At 36.1% G+C, this 27,021-nt stretch overlaps 2 long non-coding RNA genes across 2 annotated transcripts; one reads left to right on the top strand and one right to left on the bottom strand.

The window, feature by feature from the left end:
* On the top strand, window positions 1-11,337 carry LOC149203183 (uncharacterized). The gene is made up of 3 exons (XR_016253606.1): window positions 1-133; window positions 10,251-10,316; window positions 10,996-11,337. It is a non-coding gene; the product is annotated as an uncharacterized LOC149203183 (long non-coding RNA).
* LOC149203182 (uncharacterized) lies at window positions 3,660-26,608 on the bottom strand. Its single transcript, XR_016253605.1, has 4 exons — window positions 26,353-26,608; window positions 26,059-26,258; window positions 25,874-25,955; window positions 3,660-4,100 (listed from the first exon to the last, which is right to left on the bottom strand). It is a non-coding gene; the product is annotated as an uncharacterized LOC149203182 (long non-coding RNA).
* Between the last annotated feature and the right edge of the window lie 413 nt (window positions 26,609-27,021).

The raw sequence follows: 27,021 nt of genomic DNA, 5'->3' as shown, positions 1-27,021 counted from the left end.
TATGTACCATGACTTTTATATGTTCTTTTTTATCTTGGCAGTCATATTTTGAACATTGGTATCAAAACTGTGCATTGGATGCTAACTGACATAAGCAGTCTGAGCAACTCAGTAGACATTTGCAGTACCAAAGGTACAGACAATCACTTCCTGTTCTATATTCATTTTCATTGTTCAACTTGCTATTATGATTCTGTGACTTGTAATTGCATTGCATCACTAAACATAATATTGCATCAAACACTTAGTCGTCATCATGTCTCCTATGTCTGAGAAACACAATTTGCAATTAGTATTGCAAAAGCATCACTTATTTCGTGTGGACAATTTCTCATATCTAATTGGAGACTGTTTATTTGATAGTTTAGAACTTTTGCTAGATTTCTGATACACATCAGTAGAGCTAAGGAAAGGAACAACAGAATATTTTAGAGACTGTCTCGAAAAAAAAGATAGTGAGGCAATTTTGTCTTATGAACATGAACTACATGAAGCCTCACTTAAAGAAATGCATAACATTAGCAATCGTTAAATCTGTTTAGACAAAATGGATAGATCTGCCTCAAACAATATACCCCTAGCATCTAGAGGTCTATGGGGAGATATTTTTTGTATCCATTGGTTGTCAAACTGGTTGAAAATTCCAATTAGGGTTTGGTCCAAAACAAAGATGAGAGTGTATTTTCACTTCAATTCAAGTGTTACAACAAATACTCGTGACATATTATTCCATGATGAGGATCCTCTAAATGGGCATTTCGAGCCTTTGGTTCGTAGGCAGCCTACAATTGATTGTACCTTCCAACAACAAACCGATACCTCAAAGAACAATATTGAACCACAACCTGAAACAAAATGTTAATCTATGGAAGCTAAATTAAAACCATCTTGTCACTTAAACAAGCACAAGAGAAGTGTATCTTTGCATGTGCTTAAGGACATTGCTTCGAACAATCTGAAAAGACAAAAAATAGGCATTGAGTATAACAAAATTACAATGAAACAAGAAGTCGTTCTAGAAAACATAGAAGATGTTAGTGATTGTCATTTAAACAAGCACAAGAGAAGTTTATCTTTGCATGTGCTTAAGAACATTGCTCAGAAAAATTTGAAAAGGCAAAAGATAGGCATCCAATATAACAAAAGTACAATGGAACAACAAGTAGTTCTAGAAAACACAGAAGATGTTTGTGACACATCGCACACAGAAGATGTTAGTGACACACCGAGATTTCAATCACTTAGAAAGTTGAAAAAACATATTAGAAGAAATGCACAAACATAAATTGTAACTTCTTGTCCATTAGACAACTAGTGAAAAAGTTTATCTTTGCATTCGCTTAAAGGCATTATTCGGAAAAAATTGAAAACACATAAAATAAGACTTGCATTCAACGCAACAACAATGAAACAAGAAATAGTCATAGAAAACATGGACTACAATCCATTTGCAACAAGATCAACGGATCTTTCAGCACAATCAAAGAAATCAGGAAAATCTGAGACATTGAGATATTGATCACTTAGAAACTTGAAAAAACATATTAGAAACAACGCACAAACAAAATTGTAATTCCTTGTCCATTAGGAAAAGAGACAAAAATTTTATCTTTGCGTTTGCTAAAAGGAATTATTCGGAAAAAACAAAAACGCAGAAAATAAGACTTGCATTCAACACAACAACAATGAAACAAGAAATAGTCATAGAAAACATGGACTACAATCCATTTGCAACAAGATCAAAGGATCTTTCACCACAATCAAAGAAATCAAGAAAATAAGGCCTATCGATTTAATCAAGATCAATGAACAAATTAACAGAATTATCAAAGTTTGATCAAATATATCAAAGACAAGTAACTGACACACCTATTTTCAATTGTTCATCATGTGAAACAACCTTTTTCAAAAGAGACATTTGCTTTGTGAAACAAGAAAGTCAAGCAAAACAAAATAAGATTAGGAAACTATCAACTAGTTTCGAGAATGTTAAATCTCGTGTCGAAAATTGCTACATTTGTAAACACTGCAAAAAAGCAATTGAACATGAAACAATTGCTAAATATGCAGTTCCTGAACAGATAAGAAGAAACAATGCCACTAGAACACTCACACAACTCACTGAACTAGAAGAAAGACTAGTTGCATTAAGATTTCCCTTCTTGCAAATAAAAGAAATGGGCCATCGACATAAGAAGCCGCAACTAGGCTTAACTGGAGGAGTCATCAATGTCCCCACTAACATTTCCAGAATTCAATCTACATTGCCTCGAGCTATAAAGGACACTAACATGGTTGCCATTGTTCTAAAAAAGAGTTTAAGATTCAAAAGTGCTTATGCATTTGGTTGAGTTTGAGTTCACAAAGTGATGAAAGCATTAAAACAATTATGCAAAAGGATGCTTTACAAGCTCGAGAACACTACCATAAATGACAATTGGAAAGAGGCATTCCTACAGAACCAAGAGGCATATTAAAGTTCAAGTGAAGCTGAAGATAGCGAACACGATAACCAAGACAATGATGAACCAACGACAAAAACATTGGTCCATGGATTCATTGATGCACACACTGTCCATGACCTTGTAAATAAACAAATTAACATTGCACCTGCTGCTGGATACATGCCATTAGGAATCTTCAAAGATAAGTACTCAGAATAAATGAGTTTCCCATCGCTTTTCTATGGCAACAAATGCCTAGCTGACATCTCCAAAAACTTTACATATCAAAAGATTTGTCACTAGGAAGTGCTGCATAAAAGCCACGATTTTTCTTATCATACTATAAACCTGTTTTATAAAGAAATTCGCATTATCATAAATAATGTCTTGAATACAATGTGGATTAGAATTAGAAAAGGGCAGTTAAAAGGTAGAAAACTAGTTGCAAAAGATGTTAAGTCAAAACCAAACCTAGATCGTATTTTAAATTCTGACATTGGGTACATGGACCTAAAAACAATTCGTACCTCACCTGACTACCACCAGCGAATACAGAACAAACTTTATGCAATGATACGACAACTAGGGCCGCCCACTTTCTTTGTCTACTTTAGCAGTGCAAAGCATCTTTGGGATCCTTTAATGCATGCATTGAGAGACATAAAACAAAACACTAGAAGACCAAATACAAATGAACTTGATGAAAATGAACCTAGCTCATTAATAAGAAACGACCCTGTTACTTGTGTACGTTACTATAGATCTAGGAGGGATGCACTACATCAATTGATATATCATGATCACAAGTATTATGGAGAGCTCACTGACCACTTCTATGTAACTGAATTCCAAAATCGAGGCAGTGAACATGAACATGGTTTACTTTGGATAAAATCTGCACCAATCTACGGTCAAAATACAAATATTGAAGTCGAACAATTCGTTGACAATTACTTGTCAACTAATTCACTCTTACTTGCAAGTGAACTTAGAGTTCTACAACACCATTGTCACACAAAAAGTTGTAGGAAGCGTGCAAATTCTAATTGCAGATTTAATTTCCCAATACCACCGATGAAAGCAACAAAAATACTTGAGCCTCTTGAATTCGATAGTGATAAAACAAAAGCACATGCAAAGCTAATCTTCGAAACAATAAACAACACAAGATACAGTGAAAATGATACATTTGATAGCTTTTTGGCCAACCTTGGACTAGTACACAATGAATACATACATGCTATCCAGTGTACACTAAATCGAACAACGCTCTTATTGCAAAGAAAACCAGTTGACACCTGGACAAATAACTTCGCAAAACATATTCCAGGAATTTGGATTGCAAACACTGATTCCCAATTTGTACTTGACTCATATGCAGCTGCAATGTATTGCAGTTCCTATATGACAAAAGAAGATAAAACACTCACAAGAACATTTAAAAGCATAAGCGACAATCATGTGAAAACAAAATCTGATATCCTAAATACCATTAGTTCTTTAGGGAAAGCTTTGGTCAACTTGAAACAAATGTCTGCAAAACAAGCAGTGCATATTGTGTTATCACTTCCACTAAACTGTAGTTCACGAAAGTGTGTATTCATTAACACATCTCCTGTCGATGATCGTGAATTTGTTCTTAAAAGAAAAAAAGACCTGCGAAAGGAAGCAGATGACTCAGAAGACATAATGTGCCCATCAATTATTGACTACTATGTTCTTTGACCTATCGCTATTGAACATGTATGCTTAGCAGAATTTGCATCTAGTTATACAAAGAAAGGATAAGAACACATAAAATCAAGTAGAATATATGTCATTCGATCTGTTAGATATAACAAATACAAGGACATTGAAAATCACTGTAGAGAGCAATTAATGTTATACTATCCCTATTGAGGAAGTGAAACTGCAATTAAGCAACATCACACAAGTTGGCAATCTGCATATCTTGCATTCAAAGAAATAGTCAAGAAAAATTAACAAAAGTTCAAATTCGCTACAACAACTCCATGGGGTGACATAGATGACGCAATGCACACAGTAGAAACAGAAACTGAACAAATATTCGACATAGATAGTTTGAAATCAAATGAAACAGAAACTATAACATTTAACAAATCGATAGATGACAAATATGAAAACTACAACTTCCAAAATGACTTGGAACATTTGCAAGATACGAAGAAGTTTGCTCTACTATCCACAAGGCCATATGAAATCATCAAACAACCACATATACTTGAAGACGTAGAGTACTATGAATTAATGCGACAATTAAACACAGAACAAGCAAGCATAGTTACTGATGTTATAACAAGAAAATTGTACAGACCAGATGAGCTGATCTATTTGTTATTAACAGGAGGTGCAGGAACAAGAAAGACACACACAACCAAGGCAATCTTCCAATCCTTAGTATGTATACACAATGTGGCATTGCCTTATAGCCCGTCACAACTAATAGGAATAATCACTACATACACGGGCGAAGCTGCCTTTAATGCTAGTGGTGTGACATTGCATTCTGCATTCTATTTTCCCTTTAACAAAGCAGATTGCCCCTCACTAAACAATGAAAAGTTGGACACATTATCAAAGCATTTCCAACAATTGTGTGTACTTCTCATAGATGAGGCATCGCTCGTTGGTGCAACAACACTATATCAAATTGATAAGCGACTATGACAAATCTTACACACACCAACTTCATACTTTGGTAATGTTGACATGATATTCTCCAGTGATCTTTACCAGGCAAACCCAGTTAGAGACTCTCTGATCTTTGAAAACCCAAAAATCAACAAGAGCACAATTCAATACGACTTCTGGCCAGAGAAAATAAAATGTTATCAATTGCACACAACAATGTGCCAAAAAGACCCATTGTTCATTGATGTACTAAATAGGATGAGATTAAACATGCAAACAAATCAAGATATTGCTTATGTAAACAATAACTGCTATAGGATCCCACCTTTAAGCCCAGTTTTCTCATACATTTTCTATCGAAACAAAGATGTCCATATTCACAATGTGAAAATGCTTTCACTAACAAAGGGGGAACAAATAATGCTCGTTGCAATTGACAATTACAAGATTCCTGGATCGAGTTATTTTGCTTTTGATAAAGCAATCTCATTGCCATCAACAATTACAGTTAAAAAGAACATGTTAGTTGAACTATATGTAGGAAACTACAATACAAACGATGGATTGGTTAATGTTGCTGAAGGGATTTTCAAATCTTATTCATCTAATAACAACAGCCCTGACGTTGTCTGGATAGAATTTTCAGACCCAGAAATTGGGAAACAACAAAGAAGCAAATTCAAACAACTATACAACATAAATATATTGCCAAATTGGACACCAATCTTTCAAATTGCAAAATCGCTAGCAATTTCTCGTAACAAATTACAAATTACAATTCGAAAACAATTTCCAATCCAATTAGCCTGTGCGTGAACAATACACCGAACACAAGGGTTGACATTAGATCAACTTGCATTTGACCCAACTGGTGTCACAAAACATGGTCTAGTCTACACTACATTGTCACGTGTTAGAACTATCGACTCACTATACTTGATTAACAAATTGACACAACAAAACTTCCATGTCAAAAACAAGATAATCAATGAGATGGCATGGCTAGAAACAATTGGTGCATGGAAACTAGAATTCGCAAAGAAGAAATCTGCTAACAAGGATGTTTTATCAATTACAAGCCTAAAAACACGTAGTCTACATGCACATCTTAGTGACGTGATTCATCACAATGACTTAATGGACAATATGATTCTCTGTTTTCAAGAAACTCATTTGTACACTCGACCAATAGACAAAGAATTCTTATCATTCAATTTTGCCATTGCACATTCTACACATGGAATTCTTACTTGCATAAACAAAAAAATATCTATTAAAGCAACAAAGACATTTTGCAAAAACAAAATTGAGCTTACCCTAATTGACAGGTACTTTCAACGGCATATTTTTTTAATGAACATTTATGCAGCACCATTTGAACAAGTATCCACAATAATGAAAATAATTAAGGAAGAAAAATCGCAAACTACATATACTAATTGTGTTTTTTTAGTTATTGGTGATTTCAACATTGACATACAACAAGAAACAACTCGTAGCAAACTCTTTGTACAATTTATGGAAATGGAAAACTTACATGAAATAACAAGCAAACTATCTCCGCACCGAAAAACAATAATAGACCATATCTGGACAACTTTGCCTATAAAACAGTGTGAAATAAATGTAACATGGGCATATTGGTCTGATCACAGCATATTCTATGCGCTACTACAGCTCTAACGACCCTTAGTACAAACCAGTTTTAGCCTGTAGCAAAATCAATGTAGCATTGATATACAAGTTTCTCTACAATTTGCTAAACTTCATATTCGAACAAATTCGCTGTTATGCGAGCAATATCAATCTCCAATGGCCATACTAAAAGTCTATTTCTTGTAGCTTCCTTGCAACACTCTGTGCAAACTAATCTAGGTATGTAACCACACATAGAATAACATTATGCACAGATTTATTATTACATAGAACACATTTTGCTTGTAAACCTAATAGCTTGTACTCGTGTTGTACAGATAACTAATATGAAAAGACAACACAAAGAGGTTACTGCTCCAGAGGCTTGCTCTCTCTCAGAGACTTGCAACGTCTCAGAAACTAATAAAAAGTAACTAAATAACCTTTAAATCTATTCTTACAAGTTTTATAGTACAAACATAATGTTAATTCAGATTCTTTTAATATTGTTCTACAGGCAGAAACAGGAAAATGAATCTGAAATAAGAGCTAAGCATCAACTATGCAAACTGATCACAATACAGGAGTTGAAAAGCCTGAAACTGGGAACAATCTTTCACGGTCAGATTCTTGTAATATACAAAACAATGGTCGATCAAGTACACGGAATTCAATTGTTACGTGCTGACCTAGTGGATAGAAAAGGGAATATGGCAATTACACTGAATGTGCCACATAACCTCATTGCTACTATTGAAGACAAACTTGTAGTTGGCCAGGGAATTTGTATTAGAGATTTCAAGATCTCTCCTAAAACAATTTATGACCATGGAGACTGTACGTGCATACTTGTTCTACATGAGAAAAGCATCGTAGAAACACTTCCAGCCATCTATACCCAATACACATTTGTACCGACAACCACTATTAGCCAACTCACAAGCACAACAACTGCATTCGCAATCGGCACAATAGCTGGTCTTCTAACAGTTGCAAAAAAAATAAGCGGACAATTTGTGCTAAATATCAAGGATGGCCCATCTCAAAAAGACAAAGCTACGATATATACAAATTCAATTATTTATACTTTTCAACATTTAAATAATTTATACTTTTTAACATTTACTTAAAAGCAATTACATTTAACACTAGTACATTTTGAAAATCAGGTTTATCTTTTCAGTAATTTCAAGAAATTTTCAAATCCATATAAAAACAAATTTCGAAACAAGAAGCACCAATGACGCTGTTTCGAAATCTTTCCAGAGGAAAAGAACATGGATCACTACGCACTTGCAAATCCACCTTCATTACAGCCGTCACTTCGAACAGAGTACGTGCAGACCTGAGTAAACTAACTGTGTCAACAACAAAAGTTCTTTCATAGTGCACAAAATATAAATTATAATTCTTTATTTGTTGTTCTCCTAAATTATTCTCGTTCATTTAACGTCCTCCTAGCATTTTTATTACAAGATCTAACGCTAAAACTGTACTGAAACATGGACCATGTTAAAGGAATGTTGACGATAGCAAATATACATGCAGAACCTTTTGTTACAATCTGCAACAATTGCTCTCTGCCCGCGGATACATTTGGAACAGTTTTCATGGATCAACTTAATTGTTCCACATGCAGAAAGTTAACCACATATCGACACAGTTTACAATTGCATTGCATTATCCAAACAGAGGCAAATGTTCAGTACAAGTGCATTCTAAAAGACAGTTTGCTGCTAGAACTTTGTCCATCTTTAACAGGTCTGACATATGAAAAATATCTAGAAGACGTTGCTGATGTTACATACAATTTACAAGATTTCCACGTACATAGCAGCTTTCTGTTGGATAGTTCGGATGTCATTGTCTGTACAGATTGACATATTTTACCCTCTGTAGGATTTGACTTTTTCAGTTTTCATGGTGTGTTTCTCTCTAATCTCAAGCACACTCTAGGAGTACCTCATCTCCTAGATGGCTTCATAAACACAGTTGATGTATATAGTCACTATAGTCACTTTCAGAAGCACATCTAAGGGTTACAACTAATGTTCTTGTTCTTGTAATAATTAGGCTCTCTTGTAAAGATGTTTTACTGGCAGCAACTTTGTTTGCACTATCAAAAGACAAACAAGGTGAATGGTAGCAATGACTTGATTGTTGCATTGTTGAGATATCATGTTGTGAGGGTCATGGTAAAATTCCCTTGTTACAGTTGCATGTTTTCGTTTTGATTCCTGTAGCTGAAACCATAAGGGATAGGTAAACAAGAAATCACAAGCATATAGTCATCATTTGCTTCAACGACTTAGTAGTTAATTAATTGATTCGACAAAAAAGCAGGAGAAGCAAGAGTATATTAACCATTGGCCATTTTCATAGCTTAGATAGCCACATTACCTTTTCGAAAGTGTTTTAATGCAAGATCAAAGCTCTCTTATATCTGAAAAACACGTATATCTTGTCTGTGTTACTGGCCGCCTGGTTCTATGAATCCAAGGTAATGAAGCTAACTAAGCTTAACCTATGTAATGAGCTAACCTTATGTACTTTATATCTATACCTATTACAGTAATTGTGTTTAGTCATTTACACCTGTTTACGGCCACGTGTTCATACCTGTACATATTATGGAATTCTCTATAGCTAAGATCTGAGCAATATAAGTAATTAGGCTTGAATACTGCTCTTTATTCATCATAGTACTTAATGGGTGGACATGATTTCCTTCAACTCAACCAATGTGCAAGTCATAAAGAGTGCCTTTGAATGCTACTTGTGTGCCTGTCATGCACTTTACTTTCCATCAATTACCAACTCACTGCCTTCTGTAGGGTTCCGGTCCAACCATTGCTGTGAGTATTATAGCTTTTTGGAAAAAGAAGAAAGTCTGTCATTCCTATAAAGTTTAACCCTTGTAAAATTTAACCTGGTACTATTAAACTTCCATCTCATTGAAAGTGATCCAATTTTAATTAGAACTTGTATTTTAGACAGTAATAATTTTGTTCAACCTTCTTTCCTTTATGTTTTTACTCCTGCTAATTTTGAAATATTGGTTTTAGTTGCTTCTTGGTGTGAAAATTGAAGTTTGCCAAGCCTTATTATTAATTATATTTTGTGTCTTTTCTAACCTTTCCACTTTGTGTCAGCAATTAAACAAGAAAATCATGACCCGACATTGCGTTTAGGCTTATGTTTCTGAATTTTCTTAGGCATGTTGCATGATAGAGAGGTCAACTGTTGGAACTTGTTTTTGCAGTATTATATGGTGTGTATAATAACTTCTTTAAGCAACTGTTGCTTTTATTTTCAGGATATCAAGTATTGTTCTTTTGGTGGCCCTTTGGCTACTTCTTTGTAAGCTAATATTTAGAAGAGCTTTATGTTGCCACTTTTCCTCTGTGGTTTGTACAAAACCTCATCAAGAAGCAACTTTGTTAACAAGGAAACACTCAGTTAATCTCACTTTAAAGAGAATTCAATTCTGAAGGTCATGTCTCTTCTTGTTGGTTGCAGATGGCTTTCATTTCACGCATTAAACATCCTTACATTGTAGGATATAAGGAGGCATGGGTGGAAAAGGTATGGATTTTTCTTTGGTGTCTTTTAAATTGGGTCATTTTGAAACATTGAGGCAGTTTCTTGTGGATCAAAGCTCTCTTATATCTGAAAAACACTTATATCTTGTCCGTGTTACTGGTAGCCTGGTTCTATGAATCCAAGGTAATGAAGCTAACTAAGCTTAACCTATGTAATGAGCTAGGATTATGTACTTTATCTCTATACCTATTACAGTAAGTGTGTTTAGTCATAAAGAGTGCCTTTGAATGCTACTTGTGTGCCTATCATCCACTTTACTTTCCATCAATTACCAACTCACTGCCATTTGTAGGGTTCGGGTCCAACCATTGCTGTGAGTATTATAGCTTTTTGGAAAAAGAAGAAAGTCTGTCATTCTTATAAAGTTTAAACCTTGTAAAATTTAACCTGGTACTATTAAATGGTTTTAGTTGCTTTTTGGTCTCAAAATTGAAGTTTGCCAAGCCTTGTTATTAATTATATTTCGTGTCCTTTCTAACCTTTCCACTTTGTGTCAGCAATTAAACAAGAAAATCATGACCCGACATTGCGTTTAGGCTTATGTTTCTGAATTTTCTTAGGCATGTTGCATGATAGAGAGGTCAACTGCTGGAACTTGTTTTTGCAATATTATATGGTGTGTATAATAAGTTCTTTAAGCAACTGTTGCTTGTATTTTCAGGATATCAAGTATTGTTCTTTTGGTGGCCCTTTGGCTACTTCTTTGTAAGCTAATATTTAGAAGAGCTTTATGTTGCCACTTTTACTCTGTGGTTTGTACAAAAGCTGATCAAGAAGCAACTTTATTAACAAGGAAACACTCAGTTAATATCACTTTAAAGAGACTTCAATTCTGAAGGTCATGTCTCTACTTGTCACAAATGTTTGGTTGTCACCTTACGTAATTTTGATGACTGATTGAATCTATTAAAAGACTAACATTATCATTGCAGAACTCTGATACAAGTTTGCAACATTTTGATCTTTCCTTGCAGTGATTATGCAGTGGCATCTTTACATTGTTTCTAGCACATAAGCTTGGATTTTGTTATTGGCAGTATTCCTAGCATCCTGGTGATACCTTTTGTGCCTTGATTTTCTAACTTGCTTGTGATTCTGGGAGGTCTAATATACTGCTTCTAGGATATGATATAAGTTTGTAGAGGTTTGATTTCACTCTACAGTGGTGTTCTTAAAATCATTATTCGCATAAATCTCTTCCCTTTGCCTTGAGGATAGCCTAGATTTATCATTTGCATTATTGGGCTTGCATTGCTTGGCTTTCCTTACAGTTTTTGAAGGACTTTTATGTTAAATTAGAAGTCTGATATATGCATCATTAAATCTGATCATTAATAAAGCAATGGTAAAAATTGGATTCTAGAGTCTCTAAAATTCATAAAGAAATAAATCTAATTTATAGGGATTCTTGTTTGAAGGATTGCAGTGAATTTTGGAGGATTGTTTAGATCTGATATATCACCTACAGCAGTGATATAAACACCTAACAGGGACATAATAAGCAATCTACAGTCATACCTTCTCATTGGCATATATCTTGCATTGTTGGGTTACTTCACCAATAGGGATTGTATGACATCTCTTGTGATTTGTGGAAGGACTTCCATACCAATCTGAGCTCTCATATAAACACTGTAAGGGAGAGCCCTTCTTGGGCATGTTACAAATGTATTTAAGTCTATAGGATTGTCTAATTACCCTACAAGACAAGCACATGTTTCTCCTTTAGTCGGCCTCAAGTTGAAGTGAAACTCATGTCGGCTAACTTATTTTGAAGACACATGCCCTCAATAGATCATGTTGGCTTATTTATGTAGACGAACAACTATATATATGCAAGTATGATCTTCACATTTCCAGTCATAAATTTGGATATCTCTCTGAAATTCAGATAGGATTACAGTCAGTAAGTTCAGATACTTCAGAAGTTCGGATGTCAAAGGAACTCAGATAGGGATGAAGGAGCAACGAAGAGCTTTAGGGCTAGACACAGTTGTAGTGACAAGGAATAGAAAGAAGTTTGGATCACAGTTACAGTGACTAGTAAAGATACAAGTTTGTTCTAAATGCTACAGTCTATAGCAGAAGCACACAGTTCGGTCTAAGGCATAGAGATTATAGTTTGGTGCTATGAAGGATATAAGGAAGCATGGTGTCTTTTAAATTGGGTCATTTTGAAACATTGAGGCAGTTTCTTGTGCTTTTGCTCTACCATGGTCTGTGCTTGTGCTTTTTCCAGTTGGGTTGTGCATTATTGTAATTTATTATATGCTTCACCCAATTATTCCTATGTTCTATCTAGATCAATATTGAGAGGAATGAAATGAACAAACACTGTAAATTGCCCCATAAGGCATGATAACCTGTTGCCTAAACATGTGTTTCATAGACTGATTACTTCATGCTCCCAGGTCTGCAGAGTTTCCAAACACAGGATCTATACCATACTTGGTTATCTAGTATATGTTTACGTAAGCTTGGGCATTGCCCAGAGAGTTCACAAAGATTTGTGGAAACACTATAAAATAAACACATATAACCACAGCTTAGCCATTTTATGTTATGGGTATGTATCTTCCGCTCATTACTTCCACTCTTTCCCTTTATAGATTGCCATATTGCTGACTATCATATCCTTTCGTCTGTGTAACGAGAAGTCCGAGCCTGTCACACTCAACTGCCAAAACCTCACTTGCAATCTAACACCAAGAATTCATTTGAGATTTTCCCTTGATGTCAGATACATCACCTAATTTAATTGGCAAAGATTACTTTTTTCATCAAATTGAAACAAATATCTTTTGCAACTTTAATGAGTAAAAAAACCATAAATATTTTATACACCTTTAAGGTGGAGTGATAATACGTGCAATGCTAATCATTTCTATGTACAACAAAGTAGCAAAAAATGGTGATATTCAAAATGCACAACCATAACTTGTATAATTGGATATAAAATCTGCTCGATTCCCTCAGATCGATCGAGTAACACGAGTAGGTAGGCGAGTGGGTAGGCTTTTCAAAACCACTGAAGGAATTGGCAGGTTAGTGATCTAACATCAGAATCTTCTGCGAATCAACCTCGTGGTTGGGAGCTTGAGCCTCCGTGGTTTGTTTGCTGAGCTTCTGGGCCATTTTAGTGGGTTAGTTTCCAAGTTCATTATCCACTTTACTTCCCTAGTTTTTCCAGGTTTCATGTAAAAAAATTGGCATAATTTTAAGAATTGGTGTATGGTATAGTTTTATGAAAAAATTATAAAATTTTTAAAATTTTAAACTTATAATCATATTTTTGATAGTTTTTTTTTATTTGAATATATCATTTTGATATCTTAAGTTAAGTTATCAAATTATGAGAAATTGAATAATCAAAAGTAGGTAGTGAAAGAAAAAGGTAGAACATAATAGGCCTTTATGACTACCAACTTATAAATAGATATCAAAAACCTCACAACAATAATATAATTTGCAACATGTAAAACATAGATTTCAACAAAAATACAATACTCACTTTTAATAAAGTGTCATGGGTGTTGTCACTATTACAAGGGAGTTAACACAAGAAACAGGTGAGTGCCACCTCTAAAACAAGGAATTTCCAGCAATTTTTAAATTATATAATTTTTTTCATTCATATATTTGCTTTGGTTCACTTTTCAAAAGCTTGACTTTTATAAAAGCTAAATAAAATAGAAAATGATAAAAAAAAAAATCCAAACAGGAAAACTTCATAATAAGATAAAAACTAAATCAATAAAACATGAATCAACATAAAAAAAATTCAAATATTATATCTTAAAAAATAAATCTTAATTATATAGAAATTTTGATTTTGAAACATTTTATGAAAAGAAAATAAATAAATAAAAATAAAAATTTAAAATAAAGTTGTACAACATTTTACAACTAAGAAGCAATTAAATTTTGAAGAGAAAACTCTCATAAGTTAACTTGTCACTTAATTTCAACGAAGAGAAAACTCCCATAAGTTAATTGTCACTTAATTTATGATGAAATTTGTTATTTAATACAAGGAGGTTGCGAGGCAGCAAGTCCCTGCATTGAGTGTGGTAGAATGCTTGCACCCATATGACTATTATTGAACTTAATAAATGATCAGAGTTGTATAGTAATGCACAACAACGACCTGCCCCATGCATAAGGGATTCTCAGAACAAAGAGTATTTGCTGAGCTCCAACATTGATATACATTGTAGCATTGATATTGCATTGGCATTGCATCATTTTGATAGTGCAGAGGCTAAGCACCCGAAATTGAATAAACTAAAAATGTGTAGTTCATACGAAAGCACTATTATTGAACTTAATAAATGATCAGAGTTGTATAGTAATGCACAGCAACGACCTGCCCCATGCATAAGGGATTCTCGGAACAAAGAGTATTTACTGAGCTCCAACATTGATATACATTGCAACGTTGATATTGCATTGGCATTGCATTGTTTTGATAGTGCAAACAAAGTTGGTTGCAACTTTTTGGTTCTTCTGAATTAAGGTTACTGGCACTGATTCTTTTGAAAGAGCGGCCTGAACATAACATGAAATAAGTATAGCTAATAATCACTTATAACGATGTTTCCAAAAAAGAACTACAACAAAATGTGAACTAGATGCTGAGAAAGTGCCACTTCTGCATGCACACATCAATGAAATTAGACCTATAGAATATCAACTATCTAACCTGCATTTAGAGGTGGAAAGAGAGAAGCTGCACCAGAAGCTATTGCAGCACATTGTACAGGAGTGCCAGGATTTGCCAACCATCCTGCAGGACTACCAGCAACAAGCAGAGGTTATTCCTCAGCACAACGAAAACAATTCCAATGGAACAGGGATGGCTATTCATTCGAGAATTCGAGTGGTACTATTAGATTTCCAATGGAACAAAGATGGCATTCAAGTATTTAGGTGGCACCATTGGATTATGTGCTTTTGTACCATAGTGCATAGAGCTCACGGTCCCTTTTATTCATGTAATACATGCTTTATAATGTTACACTATAGAAACTCATGAATTCAACAGAACCGCATGTGTAGATAGCAGAAGAATTCCTCACCTTAGATGTTGCCATGTTGAACAAGGATGCTCTCGCACCACAAGCAGACATTATATATGAATCATTCTTTGATGAAGCTAACTAAGGGACAACCTCTTCTAGGCTTCTGTCACTGGTATCATTTTTCATAAGGGTGCTATTTGGTGGTTGCAAAATGTGTGGTTGAACATAATTTTCTTTAACCTGTAAAGTATGTTCGAAAGATTAATTGAACTTAAATCGACAATGGAAGAGGCATTCAACTACTGCAAGTGAAACCAAAGTTGAAGACGCACCTTGCCAGATGGATTCAAAGCATTACATTGCCACATCCATAGCTTATGTGCAGCATTGCTATTCAAATGCATTATGCAATTGGGCTGAATTACATACACACGTGCAGGGGAATGTGTGAAAGGGTTGGTTGCATGGATTTGTTTGTGAAAATTGAGTCTGATAGGAGAAGAATCTCAACCTACAAGGGAACTCTGATCCTTACGGCACATGCAAAGTCATTGATAAGAAACTCTTCAGTGGGAAGAGAAAACAGTTGTTGGAAAGATGAATTCTTTTGTGGTGAGCACGGTATAATCTACATAACACCATTCTCTGTTAAAGTCTTGCATATGTTTTCTAGTAAAAATGTTGCAAACAGTTAGTAACCAATTCTTGCCTGTAATTCCTAATAAATTTGCAATCACGTCCCCACTTGAACTTTTCCATTAGGCAACCATAAAGAAACATTATTCTACTATTTGTCACTTGCATAATGGTCTCTTAGTTTGTTGGCTATGCTTTATCATTCTTGAAATTCGGTAAGTTTTGCGAGTTACATTTCAAATTCTCATAGGCACTATTTTATCTGTTTAAATACTCTGTTTTCTCTCTAATTTATGCAATATCAAATGATTTCTAGTCTATTTTAAAGCACAAAACCATATTCTTTTAAGGTATTCCCTAATTTTCCAAGTGAATATGTTGTAAATAGCTCTGTTACCAGAAACGACAGCTATGTCACTTCTGGTTGAAACCTGTCCAAACTGAGAAATGTGTCAGAAAAGCCATTTCTGGCAACCATTTCATGTTTCTTGATGGAAATGTTTTACACAAGAAACAGGTGCTTCTTAAGCAACAATGATCATTTCTCAAGTAGTGCTGGTCGTTTCTCAAGTAAAACAGGCCTTTTCTAGAGTAACAGCCAACATGGAAACCTGAACAGAGGTTAAATATTTTTTTCCTTAAGTTTGTGTCATCTTGAAATCCTTCATAATTTGTTTCAATTCTGCCCCCACATTTCAAGCAGTTCTTCATATCCTTTAAGAAAGCTTAAATATGTTTAGCAGGGGCAAAAAGAGATTTGAACAAATTTGTCAATCTAAAGCCTTGTTTTTTTTTTTTTTTTTTGCTAGACTGTAAGATATGGTGTCTCTCAAACAATAATAGTACTTTTGTATGCAGTAGAGCGAGAGTTTTTGATAAGAAAGAAAGTCCATGTGAGTTTACCAGCCTTGGAAAAACAGACCTAGATCAATTTTGGGAAGGCCTCAGAGTTGGTTTCGTTTGGTTGATAAATGTGAATAGGTGTGTTTTACTTTGGAGGAATCAATATGTTTTCAATGGGGTACAAGCCTATTAAGAAAAGGGGTTTACTGGATTCAAAAGATGGAAATCCAGGACACAACATTATTCACTCTCTCCCATAAGTTCCATCGAAATAATCACAGCAATTGGCAATTTAGCATAAGCACAAAAGCTTTGAAATCTGTGGAAAGTAATCTTAGGAAAGGAGACTACACCAGTAATCATCAATTCAGCTTCACTAAAAGCCCAATTGGGTGATGGAGGATGATTACTGAGGAAAGGTGAAGGATCAACCTGAAGATAGATCAAATAGACTGGTCCTTCAACAGACAATAGAGTTTCTTACAGAAGCAGGGTGCAGTATGACATTGGGAGCATTGAGATAACATGAAAACCAGTAGTTTCAAACTACTATATATAAGAAGAGAACTTTCCTTTCCTGTTGGCAGTGTATCTGTTAATCTAATAGACTTACAATGGACTGGTTCCATTATCTCAGTGAACTTCCAGTTTGTGCTCTTGTTCTCACCTGTACTATCACCTTGAAGCCTCTATTTGACATCAACCATCGAAGAGCTAGAAACACCATTCTACAGTTGGGTGTTGATCATTATAGTTAATATTTAATTAAAACAAATATTACTGAAAGTTTATCTATTACTTTTTCTACTAACTAGTGTAAAGATATTCACAAGAACCAAATATAGTGAGCTTTGTAACAAAATCACTTACCAACAATAATGTTGATGGAATCTTTTCTAAATTTGTTGCTGAATTATCTTTGAAAATGAAGGCTGCATTTCAAAGATGCAAAATTAGGTTTTTGCCATTATTTAACGATGTTTCCAAAAAAGAACTACAACAAAATGTTTTAGTTGTTCACTTTCATTGTGTTGAGAAAAACCAGATGTATTTTACAATCGAGAAATGTAGCATAATCTATTTTACAATTTACGCAACGTAATCTAGTCTACAAATTACACAAAATGTGATGCAATTAATAGTATGCATACCGGTAATAATGTAATGGTGGACATGTAGGCGTGGGAATTCCGTTACCCAACCCCTTCTGGGTGGTGTATTTTCCGATGGGAAACGCTGCTACAGGCTTCCTCGTCATCTTTGCGCTGATAGCAGGAGTGGTGGGAGCGACTTCTTGGCTTCTTGTATTTCGGGGATGCATCGTATGAGGTTATGGTCAGAGCATAGTTTGGCATGCTATGTTGTATCAATGAGATCGGATTTGAAGACTACTTTCACCAGACCTTAGAGAATTGAATATACACAGTTCATTGTAGAGAACTATCCACACATCAATGAAATTAGCTAATACACACAATTCACTCCATTAGAATTATTTGCTATCCAAGCAAAGTATAAATCAATTCAAGATAATTCAATCCAGTTACTGCCAGTAAAATTTTTTACAAGAGAGCCTAATAATTACAAAAACAAGAACATTAGTTGTAACCCTTAAATGTGCATCTGAAAGTCACTCTATACATCAACTAGGTTTATGAAGCCATCAAGGAGATGAGGCACTCCTTTCTTCCTGAGATTTGATCAACATTTCATTATCTGCTCTGCAGCTTTGAAGTTCTACTGTCAAGCTCCTCATGGTTTGTGCAATATTGGGAGAGGTCTTTTTATTTGTTTGTCCATTGGACTCAGTTTCTGAATTGATCCCATTCAGGTCCTCACCTATGATATCTGCTTCATGCTCATAAGGGCTTTGTGCATCTTCCATGATAACACCTGGCTCAGCCCAACAAGACTAAGCCTCTGCCACCTTGACTGAACAGTAGGCATTGTGCACAACAAGCCAGAGAAGACCTGGCAAATCACCTTGAACCCTTGCGCTGGACCTGCTTGCTAATAGCTAGCCTGGACCTGACCTGAATCGGAACTAAGGGCAGCAGAACTGAGGGTAGCAGAAAGAGGAAACCAGGAAGGGAGGGCAACATTCGAAGAAGACGACTGAAGCGGTGAAGGTTGAAGAATCACCTGATCGTAGAGAACCTGGTGGCGAAGAAATTGTTGGTGGACATGCTGGTGGACACGCTGGCTGACTTAACGGTCTCGCTTGCAAGGTTAGCCTCAGAGATATTTGACGAGCGAGCGCTCCTCCAACTCCACGATTTAGACCATTTCACCCACGTGACAGAGGCCGATGAAGTAGGAGGCACATTAGACTTCCATTTCATAGACACCGCGGGGGCTTAGCTTCTACCATTCCCCTGCAACAATTGAGTTTTATTTCTTTCATGGGGTTGCAGGTTGGAGAAGTCCACCATGGTCGGGGTGTGTATGGAACGTTGTGCATGGTGGCGCTTAGAAGAACCATGATAGTGACCTTGCTTGAGGACGATAAGGGTTGTGTGGTTAGGCTCGCAATCCATTACAGGGCTCCCTCTCAGATTTCGGATGTAAAGAAACTTTCAGTGGCCCGCTATTGCTGATTAATAGAGATTTCAGTGGCCCGCTGCTGTTGATTACTAGAGATTTCAGCTGTGCGTGATTTCAACTCTGTTAACAGAGGTCCGGACAAGAAGAAATAGAACGTGATTTCAACTCTCTTAACAGAGGTTCGAAGGAGAAGAAATAGAAGGAGATCATAGTCGCACCCTCCTATTCATCTCTTTAACAGAGGTTAGGTTGACACCACACCAATACATGCACAGAGCCATCTGTGCACCTGATGTCCTGATTTGGTGGTGTGTCATGTGATATATTAACTTGGTGGTGTGTCGTGTGATATACTAACTAAGTAAACATTACCAAACATTACCAAGTATCCACATAACAAATATTTAATGTTTATTAATTAATGCTAGCATTAGTTTCCATTTTCAGAAACTCATTGAATCCATAAGTTAAATGAAGATTTATCCTAAGTTTGCCCAAATCCTGGCCTCGATATGAGGCCAAATAAGATCTTTAAAATTCTTAGTGGTCGAAATAGCGGTAGAAATTTCGTATTGGTTAAAAAAAAGTGATTTATGGAATATAAACTTGAAACTTAGGTTAATGAATTCCGTTTGTTGCTTGGTTTCTGTGCCTATTATTGAAAATGCTACAAATCGATTACAATAGTCCTACTGCCCCGAAGGGACGGGGACTAAAAATGGTGAAGAATTCATTAAATGAGAGTAAATAAGAGTATGTGTAATCAAAATCAAACTAAATTATTAATTAAATTTTCAAATAATAAAATTAAATAAAATAAGAAATAATTAAAGGAATTTCATTAATAATTTAAAATTACTAATTTTCCAATTTATAAGAAAGTTTCTAATTAGTTTATTTGTATGTAGATATGGTGTAGAAGTCAAAGTTTTTGTAACAATCTATAGATGAGCTTCCACTATCAAGTGTAATAAGGAAACATGGGAAACATCAAAGTTTTCCTAATTGTAATAAGGAAATAAGGGAGTTGCAACCATTAGAAGAATCAGTTATAATTACATAATTTAAAAAATCACCATTAACTCAAATTCACTAGTTCAAAACTCGAGAACCATAATAATAATAATGTCCCCCATATGGGGTGACCTTTGAGCCATACACCTATCACATGTGCGCCTATTGGGGCTCATCCCACCTCCACGCACACATTTAACTCTGGATCATATGCCAACCCTGCATTCATTAGAAGTGAATGCTAAGACTCTGACACACTTTGTAGTTAAATACTGGGCATGTGAGCTTGATACTCTTGTCTTGTCCATTGGGTGATGAATTTTAGTAGGGAGGAGAACATATGTGTGTGTGACAGGTTCCATGACATCTCACTCAGGTCACAACCTTGGTTGAGCAGTGTTGTGGATGTATGTGTTCGTTTGGTTTGGGTCAGAGATGGATTGTTGGCTTGTTCGTGCGATCTAGGAACTCAAACGATGAGGGCGTCAAATCATCTTCACACCTTCAAACCCTCAACAATGAAATAAAATTTCCAGGAACTCATGCTTACTGGGTGGTGTAAGGTTCTTGTGTCTGTAACTTCGTTCGCTTATCATAATAATAGGGGGGCTCTGTCTATGCATATCTAGGCTTGCCCCGTTGTCTCCTCACTGCTATGAATTACCTTTGGTTCTTTTATGTGGGAGGGTGCTACCCCAGTCTTTGATCATCCATAATAGTATTTTGGGTGCCCGTGAGGGCTAGAGGTCACTGTTTCTATTCGCTCGTGCTCATGGGGTTGTGTTCCTATTTCAAGTGGGTTAAGTGGGATATGGAGGTTGAATTCCCCGCCCAATCCTTTGGACTCTTCCAATACAGGATCTCCTTATGTTATCGATTATGTCTTCTATTTATTGGTAAGTATTCAATTGGGGCATCATGTTCATGTTTTTAGCTATTTTTCTTGTTATTGCAAGTGCAATGACGATTTTTACCTGACACTCCCTTTCATTAGGCTATTCTTTCATGCCATTCTAAGCATGCCCCACCAACGAGGCTAACCTCACCAAGGGGGGAGGGAGGCAACATCACTTCCATGTAGGGTATCTCGAGCAAGGTCATAGATCATCCTCACACAATTCGGTTAGTTTGGAAATAGCGAAAGCTACACCTATCTCTCCAACTCGCTCTCGAGGTCATATAGTGGGTCCTACTACCATGGAGTCCATAGCTAAGCAGCTTCGGAATATTCAACTCAACATGGACATTCTTAGGGACCATTAGTATGAAGACCACAACAAGATCATGGAATATATTAAGGACGTCCAATACATTCAATGTGAAATTATGGAACAATTAGACAACCTTCGCCATAACCATCGTCACACCAACAAACACTTATGCAACCTGAAAGCACAGGTGGAACACACAGATTTCCATATGCATGATCGTGCTAGCTACTTTGCATCTCCCCTTGTAATGGACCCCAATCCCACTCCTTGATATGTTACGATCAATTCCGGTCATCTTTTTGTTTTTTGCTAATATGTTAAGGCTACCATGCCTCTCAGAAATAATAGTTGTCAAATGTCTTCTATGGTTTCCTCTAGTCCCCAGTCTAAACAAGTATGGTCAGAATGAGAGAGAGGGGACTCTCGACATTATCTTTGTAAACAATTCTTTCATGAAAATCTAATGAAATTTGTTTTGAATGACAAAAAAAAATTGATGCTAAGATCTTAAATACTTTCAAATACATATATAGATTGTGTCAAGGACAAAGTGGATACCTTTACCAAATGAATGCTCTCCTTAAAGGGCTCCATTAATGAATAGGCTTATTGATGATCGCAAAGCACTAGTGTGATCAATTAAATTCAAAATAAATCAATGAATTTATATTTTATATTTACTTAAATAATGAAAAAAGCAATGGTATAAAATAAAGCATTTATAAAAATATGAAAACATCACTCGTTCCTCAAAAAACGAGTCTCCTTTAAGCTCTTTTCATCTGACTCGTAAAATATGAAAATATTGCCAAGTGATTGGCCTCTCCAGCTCATTAAAGTGATTGGAAGTGCTATCCCTCCTCTAGATTTTAATCTTTTTGGACCTGAGGGATTATTACACAAAAAGATCGAGCGTTTGTCTTGTTCGGCTCGTTAAAACTATGGAAAAGTCATCCCTTTCGCATTGTTTTATACTTTTTCGGACTTAAGGGATTATATTACGAAAAAGGAATATTGGAGTCTTCTTTCTGTCTCTTTTTAGACTCTCTAAAATTGAAAAGGACCGAGTTATCCCTGTCGTTAAACTCATTAAAACAATAGCGACAAACTTGTCCATTCAGACAAGAGCGAGTTTTGCTGTTGCTAGGCTCGTTAAAACATAGCAACGGGTTTCCTTGAAGGGCAAATTATAGAACAAGCATATGTTATCCTCCTCAAAATTGACAAAAAATAAAGAGGTACTTGTTAGAAATGACTAGGGAAAATTGGGAAGAAAACTCAAAGAAACTTTATTGGTAGCAGGTCACTCTTAAACATGACACTTTCACTCAATCACCATGACTGAGTTGGGTTGGGTTAATCTATTCACCGGTCATATCACCATTGTTCCACCGTACCATCCACTTTTGGGGTTAACGCTACCAATCCATTTCAGTGTCGCCGATATGTTCAAGAGAAGTCGCTTAGAGAATTCACCTACCAAGCTTGTGTCTCATCCGCTACAATACCTTCACGCTTCATTCTTTCATGACCGCCACCGCGAACCTTGTATCCTTAGATCGTTTTCACCTCCAAAAAATCATTTTCTCCATTCCTTGTCGTAGATGTGGGATCCATTAATGCCCTCCTACGACAAGTCACTTCTTGTCGACATCAGCTCATTATCCAAGAAGCCGACCTAGGAACAACCCTTTCAGTACTTTGAAGCATGCATGCCTCAATGGCAAGTTTCTCACTTCGGGCGACAGGTTTACACTAATGGCCTTCGACTAAAATATTTTACATGGTGTTCGACATCAACTCATGTATTCGCACCACATGAATTGTACTGCAGTACCTTGACGGTCATCATCATTATCAGTGATTCCTCTCGTTCCTCTTAATAGCTCACATCATTGGCTGGTAATAAGGGGATTTCCTTCCATGTTCGACATCAGAACATCTTTTCACATGGATCAACTTGTACTTTCGGGCGAAGATTGGATGAGTTTTGAAGACCCCAGATCTAGTTTCATCCATTCGGGCTGCGATATATTCAAGAAAATAAAAGCTTCAAATGTGCATCATTGCTGCACAGATAATCATGCAAACTAAGGGATGATGGCTCTACCAGAACCATCAGTCTACACACAGATGATTGTCTGTCCTATGTACATGAAAATGAATTTATCAAGCTGAGCATGGGAATTCCCGCCTCAACTAGATCATGAAAATATTATGAAGATAATGTATTGTATTATATCTTATTACAGGTCACCTTCCAGTGTGAAAAACCTCGAATCCTAATTATAAAGCATTTCACCCAACATCAAAAGATTTATGACCTCATGCTTTAGGGGGAAACTATTATAGACATATTTGGGCACTACAACCCCAATCACATATGTCCATAAACCAAGGGCTTCTAAGTCCCTAAAAGTGTTGTTTCATACCCTAAAGGAGTAAGGTCAGCTAATTACATCATCTCCCAGAATTTTTCCATGAGAAACCACTCAGAACTGGTCAAAGCAGGACCATATAGATTGTCCAGTGCAAAGGGTGCAATGCATCTCACCTGCCACATGCAAAAGGTGTGATGCTTACTGAAAATCCCTTCTGTAGGGCGTGATGAGTGAGAGCAGACAAATGGCACAAGCAGTTTGCTAAGTGGAGAACCTGAGAATCTTTTAGAGGCTGCTCATTTGACACTTGCCTCCCTGAGTTCGCCCAAGGATAAGTAAGAGATCATGAAATCTCCAAGTGGAACCAAGAACTATCAGAGAGATGACACTAATCAAAATCCCAGAAGCTGACTCACCCCCCTGCAGATATCTATAAATGGATCCCTCATCCCAAATATCCAGAGGTTGGAATTTGGTAATTTTCAAAGAGGTGTTGCTGGTTTCTCTTTGAAGACATTGTTGGGTGATCTTGCTTTGTGTGAGGTGAAGAGGGCTTTCAAGCTGGGAGGATGGCACTGGGTCAGACCAAGTGGTTGTAATCCTCTCTTCTACTACTTTTACTAATAAATCTATTTGAGTTTTCCTCCATATTCTTTTGTATCTCTGAATATTGTGTTGATATATGCATTTGTATGGTCAATATATATATGATCCTATATTGTTTACAGTGAAATATATCTATGCTTTGATGGTATTATGCTGCTGTGAATCTACAGGTGTTCTTTGAAGTTGGGCAAGTAAGGAAGCAGTGGCGAGATTCTGTCAAAGGGGAAAGGAAACAAGCAAGGAGCCAAGCGGAAGACTGAGGTTGGTACTCTCTTGTTCTTTCCCATCTCTCTCATAAAGGAAAAACAAGTGACTTTAATCTGTTTGTTTCTAAGATAGCTACCCATCTTAGTGGGACTAGCAGCTCTGAATAGACACTAGATTTCCCAATAACAATGTAAGAGGCTAATGGACTTAAAGTAAGTTGAATGAAATTCTATTTGAATAAAGCTATGGAAATCCACATGTATAAAGTCAACCGAGAATGCTAGAACAATCAAGTAAATCCAAATGAAAACACATTCGAAAAAGGACTACTATAAACCCACATGAAAAGCAAGTATCATGGAGTATATAGATGAATGGAAGGGAGGCAGATGTCGCAAGCTATTTTAGTATGCCATCACATCATTTATAGTACTAAACCGAGGCATTCAAGAGTTGAACACTCTAGAGCCTCTTCCCAATTTCAACAAAAAGGAAAACAAACAAAAGGGGAAAACACATAACGATCATGATGGAACATGACTATTCATTAACCATGAAACATAATTGCAATAAAAACTGTAACTGTAGCAAGAAGATATACAGAGTAGCAAATAATAGCAACTTTTCATATGATACAAGAAAATTCATGCACAGAAGAATGAAGTACCCCAAATCAAGTTATATTAACCAAGGCAGTTACCATTTAAAAGTGAAACATATATAAAAGTGTTCATATAACTTAGGCAGTATTGCCTTCAAGGTACAATAGTAAATATATCAACCTCATAAACCCAACAGGGTGAGGGATGTCCTTGTCAAACAGAAGGCACAAAGAAATGTCCAAATAAATTACAATATAGCGAATTTCCTACAGGAATCTGAAGACATTTTTAAGAGAAAAACAAATACCTTAAAAACATACTAGACTATAAGAAATAACACTGGGTGATGGCAGCCATGAAGGTTGAACTTATACCCATTTCAGGAAATAGGGCAACCAAAGCAGAGTATCTTTTAATGTAGTAAGCATAACCACGACAGGAGCCATTAGGAGAACTAGAGATTCTAGGAAAAACCTTGTAGTAGAGCACATCATAGAGTTATCTCGACGATTATAGGAGAAAGTCTTCCCTAATCGCTACAGGGGTCAAAATTTACCTGCCATGAGACAATACGACAACCTTCAGTTAATGAATCAAAAATACCTTTATGAAAGCAAAACAAATTAAGCAACAGAGGAACCCATTAGTCTAGTGAATACCTTTGAAGAGGTTAAGGACCACCATTCATTGGAGAGGTCACCTATAGGCATATTAGGCTTGCTGAGTGAAAACTGAGAAATGAAATTCATATGAAAAACTGCTAAAAGGTCGAATGTAAATTAACCCACAACATCGCATGCAAGGGTGAAGGCCATGGTATGATATTCACTGACCTTTCCAAATCTATACCAGAGGTAAACTTGCAGAGAAGAACACAAAATCTATCAAAGATCGTATAACAAAAAGTACACAGAAATCACCGAATTCACAGAAAAAATAATAGCAACAGTTACCTTAAATGTTGGCAAGTCATAAAACACTGAAACCTCACAGGCACAAGGAACCAAGCTAAGAAGGATGCACATGAAAACCCTGCATCACTAGCGTTGTCACCACAGAGAACCGCCATGAAACCTAGAACGATTTCCTTAAGCCTATAACACTAGGAAGTCATACCTCAACCATAAAGAAAGAAAACTAAGGCATAGAGAGTCATGGAATGCAACCCACAGAGTTGTAACATGCAATGATGAGAATGAGGTAAGGCTTAAAGCTTTCATGCACTTAGGGTTTGAGGGTTTATTGTTAACTCTCGCTCTATAACCAAATGTTCGCCACCCTTGAATTCCTTTCAACCAACGTGTAGTCAACCAATGAGGTCAGGTACATGGGGAGGGTAAGACCACATGGCCCAAGGGATGTGGCACCCTTCTATTGACCATGGGTACCATTGATGCTTGAGAAACCATTGAATGCGTAGATAGTAAGGGTAGAGAGGTGCACCCTTTAATAAAGAAGGTTAATTCCAAAGTATAAAGAAGTAAGTTAATGCAAAATAATATAAATCGAATGTCATAGTATAAGGGGGACCCTATAACCCATAAACCTATAGTTAGCATACTAGGTTATGGTGGGTTGGGGGAATGCATTCACCCACTAAGGCTTGATGGTTATAGCCATGT

The sequence above is a fragment of the Pinus tabuliformis genome, chromosome 2_1 (assembly GCF_031772625.1).
Source record: "Pinus tabuliformis cultivar Carrire ecotype Pingquan chromosome 2_1, CPIR1, whole genome shotgun sequence".
In the NCBI taxonomy this organism is placed as follows: Eukaryota; Viridiplantae; Streptophyta; class Pinopsida; order Pinales; family Pinaceae; genus Pinus; species Pinus tabuliformis.
The sequence above is the reverse complement of the archived record's forward strand: the minus strand, read 5'-3'. Positions and strand labels throughout refer to the sequence as shown.